Here is a 10,315-nt window from a genome sequence, read left to right on the forward strand (position 1 = left end):
TCATGCCTGATCTAATTTATGACCTAACTCCACCTACCTGCCTTCTCCCCATATCCCCTAATTCCGCTATCATGTAAAAATTTATCTAACCGAATTTTAAATATGTTTAATGAGGCAGCCTCAACCACTTCCCTGGTTAGAGAATTCCAAACATTCACTACTCTCTGGGAAAAACTATTTTTCCACATCTCTGTCCTAAATCTACTCCCCCGAATCTTGAGACTGTGTCCTCTCGTTTTAGTTTCCCCGGCCAGCTCAAAAAACCTTCCTACATCTATCCATACCCTTCATAATCCTATATGTTTCTATAAAATCTCCTCTCATTCTTCTGAACTCGAGTGAATACAATCCTAGACGATTTAATCTTTCATCATAAGTCAACCCCTTCATCCCAGGGATTAACCTAGTAAACCTCCTCTGGACCATCTCCAAAGCCAGTATATCCTTCCTCAAATATGGAGACCAGAACTGGACACAGTACTCCAGGTGCGGTCTCACCAGTACCTTATACAGTTGCAACATGACCTCCCTACTCCTGAATTCAATTCCTCTAGCGATGAAGGCCAACATTCCATTTGCCTTCTTAATAACCTGCTGCACCTGCAACCTAACTTTTTGCGATTCATGCACAAGCCCTTCCAAGTCCCTCTGCACAACAGCATGCTGTAGTTTTAAATAATATTCAGCTCTTTTATTTTTCTTGCCAAAGTGGATAACCTCACACTTACTAACATTGTACTCCATCTGCCAGACCTTTGCCCACTCATCCAGCTTAACTCTATCCCTCTGCAGACTCTCCACATCCTCATTACAATTTGCTCTTCCACTCAATTTGGTGTCATCCACAAACTTGGCTACACCACATTTTGTCCCCTCCTCCAAGTCATCAATGTAAATGATGAACAGTTGTGGGCCTAACACTGACCCCTGCGGCACCCCACTTACCACTCTCTGCCCACCTGAAAAACTCCCATTTATCCCGACTCTCTGCCTCCTGTCAGACAACCAATTTTCAATCCAGGCCAATAGACTTCCCCGGACTCCACTTTCCTGTAACTTACTGAGAAGTTTCTTGTGCGGCACCTTATCAAACGCTTTCTGGAAATCCAAATATACAACATCAACCTGTTCCCCTCGATCCACCGCACCCATTATATCCTCAAAGAATCCTGACAAGTTTGTCTAAAACCATGCTGCGTCTGCCTGATTGAACCCTTACGTTCCAAAAGTTTCACTATTTCATCTTTAATGACGGCTTCAAGCATTTTTCCAACTACAGACGTCAAGCTAATTGGCCAATAATTTACAGTCTTCTGCCAACATCCCTTCTTAAACATAGGACCCTTGGAGGATGAGAAAGGAAAACTGGTAGCAAAAAAGTGCGTGACATTTGCTGTCTTCCAGTCTGCCGGGACCTGCCCAGAATCCAAGGAATTTTGGTCTATGACCACCAATGCATTAACTCTAACTTCTGCCATTTCCTTCAGAACCCTTGGATGCATCTCATCAGGACCAGATGATTTGTCTGGCTTTAGTCCCATTAGTTTCTCCATCACTACTTCGTTTGTAACAACTATTTTATCAAGGCCCTCCCCAACATTCACATCCTTAACTCTGCACTTGGGCATGCTGGATGTGTCTTACACCGTGAAGACTGACTCAAAATATTTGTTTAATGCCTCGGCCATTTCCTCATTTTTTGCTACCAGTTTTCCTTTCTCATCCTCCAAGGGTCCTATGTTAACTCTGGCCATCCTCTTCCGTTTTATATATTTATAACATTTTTTGCTTTCTGTTTTTATATTTTGTGCCAATTGACTTTCATAATCCTTTTTCCCATTTCTTATTACCCGCTTTGTAACCCCTTGTTGTCTCTTAAAGTTATCCCAATCTTCCAGTTTCCCACTGCTCTTTGCAGCTTTGTACACTTGTGCCTTCCATTTTATACTCTCCTTTATTTCCTTTGTTAACCACGGTTGATTTTTCCCTCCCTTGCTGCCCTTTTTCCTGACCGGAATATATTTTTGTTGAGCATTACCAAATATTTCTTTGAAAATCTTCTACTGTTCCTCAACTGTTTCATCAATGAGCCTATGCTCCCAGTCCACTCTGCCCAATTCTTCCCTCATCCGATGGTAGTCACCCCTGTTTAAGCATAATATATTAGTTTTAGATCTAACTTTTTCCCCTTCCATCTGAATGAGAAATTCAATCCTACTATGATCGCTATTTCCCAGATGGTCTCTCACTATTACACCATGTCATCTACCTATCTCATTGCACCGTCTTAGCTTGATTAAACTCTTTACGATGCTGTATAACCTCCTGACTTAAATCTGCATAAAAGAAAACTCTACTGCCCTGAACCATTGTTGGATTCTGATCAATTCGAGCTTTCTGCACCACGAGAAACAAAATCATCTCACCATCTTGATATTTTAAACATCTAATTAAAACTGCCCTTGGAGGTTGCCCTGGAAAAGGCTTTCTTCTTAGCACTCGATGAGCCCTGTCCAGTTCCAATCCATCTGGAAATGCTTCCACCCCTAATATTTCTGAAATCCATTTATGAAAATATTTCATAGGGTCTTGACCTTCAAAGTCCTCTGGAAGTCCAATTATCTTTACATTATTCCTTTGACTTTGATTTTTTAGAGAACCAGTTTTTTGCATCAACAAATTCTCCTGCATATCCCACCCAGATACTGATTCTTCCACTTGATCCATTCTATCTTCCACATTCTTACATCTTTCTTGTACTTTATCCACCGCAATCAAACATTTATTAAGATCTTCTTTCATAGCAGCAATTTCTGCACATACGTCTGATATTTTACTTTTCACATCCACAAGTTGTTCATCAACATTATAAAAACCAGTACCATAATATTTTCATTCTGTTTTGTTAACTCCTCAAACATTGTAACCACATCATGTCCAGGCGAAAGATTAGAAGTAGGTGAAGCAACAGATTTAAAAGGAGAAGCCATTTTTGTAGTTCTGGGCCAACCTTCCATTGCTTCAGCTGCCATCAATAACAGCTCTTCATCTTCTTCTTCATCCAGGTATTCAATTTGTTCTTCCTCATCTTCAGGTACCAAAAATCTTCTTTAATTGCCATTCTGCATGTTTGAACTCTGTCCAACGTTGGGCTGACATGGAGCAGGTCTCCCCGCAGCACGGAAGTGATCCAGGACCCCCTGGAAATGCCACGTCAGGCGCATGCTCATTGGGCCCGATGTGAAATGCTGCCTACAGTGCTATCCCGCCCGCTCCCCTGAGCGACCCCGGTCGGTTCGCCCCCCCCCCCCCCACCCCGGCCATGCTGACGGTGCTGCTTCCATGGGCATCCTGGCTAACGTCAGCGCCATCTTTAACCAGCCGAATCCTCTGAGACGTTGATCTTCTAGCAAGTTGATCCAGGGACATCCTATGTGGCTTGGGTTCCATACCTAATTGATCCTAATGCTTCTTCTGCCCAGATTTTTCATTTTCACTAACAACTTTAACTAAACTTTTTTCTGTTTCTGTCTTTTTCCTTTCCTCGTTTCTTGCAGCCCCAACACTTTTTAACACATCTGATGAACATTTTAAACTTAATCTTTCCTGGAACCAACACACCGGTGGCATCATGAAAAAAGCCTCTACTTCCTCAGGAGTTTGCGGAGGAGCTAGTGGAGTTGTTCAAGTGAACTGGTACGGACTTGAAGGGCCGACATGGCCTTTTTCCGTGCTGTAAACGGTTATATGGTTATAAAAAGTTTATAAAACTCAGACATTTATTAGTTTTCCAGGGAGAGACGGAACCCACGTCTTGGTTCTATGCCATCTTGCCATGCCCCCGAGACTTCACTAAATGATTGCTGTTTACAGATGGCAACAACTGAAAGAGTTTGTCGGAGCCGCCTCTGTCTGGATGTGTTGTAAGAGGGTGAAGTGGTTTTGAAAGCAGATAGAGTTAAACAGGCTTTTCTGTGTGTGTGTGTGTGTGTGTGTGTGTGTCTGTGTGTGTGTGTGTGTGTGTGTGTGTGTGTGAAAGAGAGAGAGAGACACACACACAGATCACTTGTACAAGTGTTAAAGCCAGCAGAAGTGGCTGGGACTGGAACAGGACAAGCTGGCAAGCTTATGGAAAGCCCATATGGAAGACGGCCTGGTCAAAGCCCTTGAGGAGAGGACTGGCTGTCTAATGTTTCACTTGGAATAAGAGAAACAGAAAAAGAATTCTGTGGTGACGTGAAAAAAAGAGGTTATTATCTGGAGAACCTTGACGGGGCAAGTTTCGTCAGCAAGAGACTGAAGTGGCTGATGGAACTAAATGTACAACAAAACTCTCTCTGTAAACCAACAAGAACCTTCCTGAGCAATGACCATTTACCTTTCGAGCACCAAAGCTTGGTGAACTTTATAAATGTTAAATTCTGTGCACAGTTTAAGAATTGCCTGCAACCAGTGAACTTGGAGGAATGAGAAGTAAGATTGGACTGTGAACCAAAGAACTTTTCTGAACTTTACATACATGTACACTTAGAATTAGAAGGGGGTTAAGTTAGGTGAAGTTAAGTTAAAGTTTGATTCTGTTTTCATGTTCAAAGATAATTAAAAGAAACTTTTGTCTAAGTAACCATTTGTCTTGGTGAATATCTATTGCTGCTGGGTTTTGGGATCCTCTGAGCTTGTAACAACAGCCAAAGCGACTGGCTGACTGACTGGGTAAATTCCATAGTGGTCAAAGAAAAACCAAATGGCCTCTTGAGAATTTGTCTGGACCCAGCAATAAAAAGGGGCCACTACCCAACACCGACACTAGAAGACATCACAGCAGACTAAAATGATCCAAAGTTTTCAGCGGAAAGAATGGATACTGGTACTAGATGAGGAATCAACAGTACTAACAGTGTTCAATGCTCCATTTGGTCGTTACAAGTCCCTGCAACCACCTTTCAGCCTAAAGGTGAGTCAGGACGGGTTACAACAGAAGATCGAGGAGACCTACAGAGGGGGTAAAGATACTGTTGGCATCGTGAACGATATCCAGGTTTTTGGCAGAGATGGAAAAGCTTGTGATCTTCATCTACATGAGGCCATGGAGAGAACAAGAGGAGCTGGAATTAAATATCAAACTTCAATTGGGAAATATCTCCCAATAAAAATACTCTTGCATTTCATCCTCAAAACTTGTCCAAAACAAAATATTTATATCATTTCTAAATGTATCTACCTTTTCACTGCATGCAAGAAAGATCCTACTTCTTAATTACATCTAAAACATTGATCTGCAGTTCGAACGAAGTGCATGTAATTTGTATGGTGTATAATATAATTGATATAGAAAATTAAATTGTACCATTTGATATCTACCATTATATAGTTTTGTTACACTTTCATAGCATAATTTTAACCGTACTTCTTGATTCTGTATATTTAAATCTTTTTCCCATCTAGATTTGGATTTGAATAAATCCTTTTTCTGAATAGTCTCTTGAAATTTAATATACATATTAGTCATAAATCTTTCAATAAACATATCTGTTATTAGAAATTCAAATGGACTTTGTTCTGCTAATTTAAAATTTCTCCCTTTCTTTTTAAATATGATACAAGTTGATAATAAGAAAAAATAGTATAATGTGATATGCTATACTTATCTTTCAATTGGTCAAAAGTAAAAAAAAAGGAAAAAAGGATCCCGAAAAAAATTCCTTTTTTTTAATCCCACAATTATACCAAACATCAAAATAATGATTATTAACCATAAAAGGAATTAAAGGATTTTGATTTAATATTATTTTAGCCACTGATAATTTTTCATTCCTCTTTCTACATGAACTCCATTCCATACTTTAAGTATATGGTTCAAAATTGGTGGATCTGATTTTCCTTTTAACAAATCTCTCATGCCATTTATATAAAATATGTTCAGAATTACTTTCTCCAATTTTACTCATTTCAGTTTGCACCCATGTAATCTTTTCATCAGTCTGATAACAAGAAGACAAAAATCTAAGTTGAGCCACTTCATAATAATTTTTAAAATTAGGCAATTGAAATCCTCCTTGATCAAATTTCCATGGTAATTTTTCCAATGCTATCCAAGGCATTTTATCCCTCCAAATCTTCTTACCCTTTAATATAAATCCTGAAAAATATTATTGGTACAAAAATTGGTAAAGATTGGTATTGTATTCAAGGAAAGATATTCATCTTCACACAATTAATCCTTCCTATTAAAGAAACTGGCAAATCTTTCCATCTTAATAAATCTTCTTTAATAAAGGTATGTAGTTTAATTTAAATAAATTATTTAAATTCTTATCAACATTCATTGCTAAATATTTAATTGCACTAATCTTCCATTTAAATGTTATCCTTTTCTTAACTTGAACATAGTCTGTCTTGATCATTGGCATCACTTCACTTTTATCAATATTTACTTTATAACCTGATACTAACCCATATTCTGCCAATTGATCATTTACTTTTTGTAATGAGCTTTCAGGGTTTGTAAGATATAATATTACATCATCTGCAAAAAGACTAATTTCATGTTCTTTATCATATATCTTAAAGCCCTCAATCTCATTAGGTTCAAATGCTAATGCAAATAAAAAAGGAGCTAATGGACATCCTTGTCCAGATTATCTTTCCAACAAAAATGATTTTGATATTTGTCTATTTGTAATCAACTTAGTCTTTGGAGAATTATATAATGCTCTTATCCAATTAATAAAATTTGTTGGAATTCTGAAAACCTTCAGGACTTTAAATAAGTAATCCCATTCTAATCTATCAAAAGCCTTTTCTGCATCTAAAGCTAAAGCCACTGATGGTGTTTTCCTTTTCTGAGCCATATCTATTAAATTTTAAAATCTAACAATATTATCCACTCACCTTCTATTTTAATAAAACCTATTTGGTCCATATTAATCAATTTAGGTAAACATTTAGCTAATCTATTAGCTATTAGTTATTAGTTTGGACAAAATTTTATAATAGTGAAATTGGTCTATATGAAGATGGAAGCAAAGGATCCTTCCCTTTTTTTGGAATAACTGTTATTAAAGTAGTTTTAAATGATTCAGGTAAGTCTCAAAAATCTATTTGATATAACAACCCCATAAATATTGGAATTAATAACTCTTTAAATTCTTTATAAAACTCTGGAGAGAACCCATCCTCATCTGGGGCCTTATTGTTTGGTAAAGACATCATTATATCATATAAAGATAGGTATGCTTTGGATAATATTCTTAGAGTGGTTTCATTGATCAATGCTTCACGTCAGCAACCCAACCTACCAATAGTAGTATCATTAGATGCAGAGGTGCACCAAAGAAGAGGTACAAGGACTGCCTAAAGAAATCTCTTGGTGCCTGCCACATTGACCACCGCCAGTGGGCTGATATCGCCTCAAACCGTGCATCTTGGCGCCTCACAGTTTGGCGGGCAGCAACCTCCTTTGAAGAAGACCGCAGAGCCCACCTCACTGACAAAAGGCAAAGGAGGAAAAACCCAACACCCAACCCCAACCAACCAATTTTCCCCTGCAGCCGCTGAAACCGTGTCTGCCTGTCCCGCATCGGACTTGTCAGCCACAAACGAGCCTGCAGCTGACGTGGACTTTTACCCCCTCCTTAAATCTTCATCTGCGAAGCCAAGCCAAAGATGCTGAAAAAGTTTTTGATAGGGTCGAATGGAATTTTTTATTTAAAGTTTTGGTGAAATATAAATTTGGACTCTTATTTATTGGTTGGGTGAAGGCATTATATAATAATCCTGTAGCAAGGGTGGCGACAAATGGTCAAACGTCTTCCTTTTTTAAATTAATGCGTTCAACTCATCAAGGTTGTCCTTTGTTGCCAGCCCTATTTGTGTTGGTCATTGAACCGTTAGCTCTGGCTATCAGGCAGAATGAGAATATTACAGTATAAGGATTGGACAAGATTAATTTATGATGTTTTGATATATTTAACTAATCTGGATCAATCTTTAATTTATTTACAAAATTGTTTAGAATTATATGGTAACTTATCTGGATATAAAGTGAATTGGGATAAAAGTGAAATACTACCAATTTCAGAAGGAAATTACAAAGGGTTACTTAAACAAAAGTTGCTTTTAACTACCTTTGAACATGAAAACAGAATCAAACCAACTTATCTCTATTGACTGCGCACATATGTGTAATGTGTATATAAGTTTAGAAAAGTTCTTTGGTTCACAGTTTAATCTCACTGGTTCAGGCCATTCTTGTACTGTGCACAGAAGTTAGCATGAATAAAGTTCACCAGGCTTTGGTGCTTAACAGGTAAATGGTTACCAGTCAGGAGGGTTCTTGCTGGTTTTCAGAGAGAGAGTTTTCTCATTCCAGGACAGCCACCCCAGTGTCTTGCCCCCTTTCAGGGTTCTCAGATAATAATCACTTTCTTTTTTGTTTCACCTATTCCAAGGGAAACACCAGACAGCCAATCCTCTCCTTTGACCAGGCAGTCTCCCAAAGTTTGCCAGCTTGTTCCTCTGGAACCAAAGTCCGTGTCTCTCCTCTCTGTTTCACTCCCTCCCACTCTGAGATCAAAGCTGTTCTGCCTCTGCCTGCAAAATCATTAATATCTTGTGTTTTGTAAGTAAGATGACCTGAATCCTCTTTTGCAGCTACTATTGTTCTCGATACTTGTTCATTCTTCAATTGCCATTGCTAAAACTTTGTGCTCTATCGCCCAATTCATAATATTTTTGTCGGGTTCGTCTTATATCCCTCTCTATCTGTTTTTATTGTACTAAGCTTCAATTTCTTGAAATCCAGTATTTTACTTTGTTCATAATTCCCTTGATTTTGTCATTCTTTTTCCATCTTTATTATTTCCTTTTCCCGACATATATTCTTTTTTAACCTTAGCCGTATAACTTATTATTTGTCCTCTTAAATAAGCCTTCATAGAATTCCATACCATAAACGTAATAGTTACAGAATGTTAATTCAGGTCCATAAAAAGTTTTATTTGTTGCCTTATAAAGTCACAAAAATCTTTCCTTTTCAGCAATGCTGCATTAAACCTCCAACTAGAACCTATATTTTGCTCATCCTCCAGTAAAACTGGCATAACTAAAGGTGAATGGTCAGACAATATACTCACCTGATATTCAATACTATGGACTCTTGTCTGAAGTTGAGAGGTGATTTAAAAACATAAAAACATTTTTAAAAATCTATACAGGAGCGTAGCAGGTTGAGGGGGGATTTGATAGAGGTATTTAAAATTATGAAGGGAATAGTTAGAGTAGATGTGAATAGCCTCTTCCCCTTGAGGGTAGGAGAGATTGGAATGAGGGGTCATAAGTTGAGGGTTAGGGGGCAAAAGTTTAGAAGTAACACGAGAGGGAACTTCTTCACTCAGAGAGTGGTGGTTGAGTGGAATGACCTTCTGGAAGAGGTGGTTGCAGCAGGGTCAATTTTGTTATTTAAGGAAAAAGTTGGATAGGTGCATGGATGTGAGGGGATTGGAGGGTTATGGACAGGGAGCAGGTAGGTGGGACTAGAGGAGATCACTTAGATCGATACAGCCTAGAGGGGCCAAGATGGCCTGTTTCTGAACTGTAATTGTTATATGGTTTTATATATATGTAACTCAACTCCTGAAAACCCAGCAACATCCTAGCAAATCTTCTCTGCACTCTTTCAATCTTACTATCAAGATTGTCCTGTAGTTTGGCGACCAGAACTGCACACAATACTCCAGATTTGACCTCACCAATGTCCTAAATAGCTTCATCCTAGCATCCCAACTCCTATACTCAGTACTTTAATTTATAGAGGCTAAAATCCCAAAAGCTTTCTTTACAACCCTGTCCACCTGCGACGCCACTTTCAAGGAACAATGTACCTGTATCCCCAGATCTCTTTGCTCCTCTACACTCCTCAGTGCCCGACCATTTACAGTGTACATCCTTCCTTGATTTGCCCTTTCAAAATGCATCACCTCACACTTGTCTGCATTAAACTCCATCATCCATTTACTGGCCCATTCTCTCAGTTGGTCCAGATCCCTCTGCAAGCTTTGAAAATCTTCACCTCCTATCTTAATGTCATCAACAAATTTGCTGATCTAGTTCACCACATTATCATCCAGATCATTGATGTAGATGACAAACAACAAACAACAATGGTCCCAATATAGATCCCTGAGACACCCCACCTGTCACAGGCCTCCAGTCTGAGAGCAACTACCCACCACCACTCTCTGTTATCTCCCACACAGCCAATTTCAAATCCATGGTTACTTTGTGTCTTAACCTTCTGAACTAATCTCCCATGTGA

This window comes from Narcine bancroftii, chromosome 3, assembly GCF_036971445.1.
Source record: "Narcine bancroftii isolate sNarBan1 chromosome 3, sNarBan1.hap1, whole genome shotgun sequence".
Classification (NCBI taxonomy): domain Eukaryota; kingdom Metazoa; phylum Chordata; class Chondrichthyes; order Torpediniformes; family Narcinidae; genus Narcine; species Narcine bancroftii.